Here is a 1446-nt window from a genome sequence, read left to right on the forward strand (position 1 = left end):
TAGTCCACGGTTTGGGCCGGAGTGTGCTTGTGTGCAGCTAGAGGATTCTAGTAGACACGGTAATGTGTTCCGTGTTAGGGAGTCGTAGGTCGTACCAACCACACGTGAAATGAAAATTAACCGCCCCCCGCCCCCCTCCCCGGCCCTGACAGAAATTATCGTGCATGCACGGATGAACGAGGCATGCATCGATGTACGATGCACGATCATGCATGCATCATGCGCGAGCATCGTGCATCGTGCACCGTGCATCGTGCGTGCACGATGCATGCATCGCCTCCGCGCCGTGCATAGTGCGGAATCACCGTGAAAAATGCTAACTGGATAATGTTCATGGACTGCACGGCCGACACGGGAGTACTACTGCTGCAGGCTAGCATGCAAACACCAGATTGGTAACACGATTCCCTGATGGGGCCACGGGACATTATCGGGACACATGTCCCACGGATGTCCTGGACTGTCCAAATCTGACGGTGTCCGGGAAATGAAACAAACTGGACAACGGATCTGTGTCCATTTTCTGTCCAGCCTTGTCCATCCTCCTAGCAGGCCTATACACTGTCCAGACGTTGTCCAAAACAATGTCCAGGCTAGTCCAAGCTGAAGAAGTAGCTTACTGATGGGGAGTTGAACATCGGACCTTGGACCTGGGAACCCATTGCGCTAACCACTAGGCTGTCGAACTTACTTACTACTATCTATCACAACAATAAAGCAATAATAATCGCCAAAAGGGGGAGTTTGCGGTTGTGGTACTGTCCGTTTAGAGCTGATTTTGACAGTGCGGTACACGAACACAGCGTATAAAGTCAACGTCATATGCACTGCGTCCTCTTCCGTGCAGACAGGTCCTGCAGGGTCACCCATGCAGGTCCTAGTTAGTCCACTCGGGGGACGAGCGGGTAGGCTTACTCACCGACTAGGATGTACTTTTTCAAACATGTCATTTGGAGTGATTAGAGTGATGTACGGATTTGGGCACAAAATCAAGCTTAATTATGTACACATACAAAACAGATTTATGTTAAATGTTGTGCATTAACTATAAAGGTGTACTTTTTTATTTAATTATGCATACAATTATACACATTTATGTACGAAGAAGCACTCTTCCAGTTAGTGTCAAATTTCATCCGCGTTTTGAGGTTTCGAGCTTGTTTTTTGAGTTTGTCGATCACTCACTCCGCCTGTCCGTTCCGCCTGCAGTCGCTCTTTGCTGACGTCCAGACAAATGCTAATGACTCCGTGGGTCCGGAGGGCTCTTTCGGGGGCGTACGCGGTGACCAGCGAGAGTGCCAGCGCGAGGGTTCCCACCCCACCCCCTTCCCCCTCCCTCGCACCTCGTCCTCCTCCCACTCCCCCTCCCCGTCCCCGCCCCTCACTTTGATGTCAGCCTCGGGTCGTCGTATGTCTCTTGGTTTCATCCACTCTGGTTTTAACAAT

The 1446-nt window shown here is 50.8% G+C and overlaps 1 protein-coding gene across 1 annotated transcript in view; it reads left to right on the forward strand.

Annotated features, from left to right (window-relative positions):
• LOC113209067 (protein FAM102A) overlaps positions 1–1446 on the forward strand; it is a gene marked incomplete in the record, with an annotated part of 51457 nt that overhangs the window by 5762 nt on the left and 44249 nt on the right.

This window comes from Frankliniella occidentalis, unplaced genomic scaffold (genome assembly GCF_000697945.3).
Source record: "Frankliniella occidentalis isolate FOCC.00 unplaced genomic scaffold, Focc_3.1 Scaffold163, whole genome shotgun sequence".
NCBI classification, from domain to species: domain Eukaryota; kingdom Metazoa; phylum Arthropoda; class Insecta; order Thysanoptera; family Thripidae; genus Frankliniella; species Frankliniella occidentalis.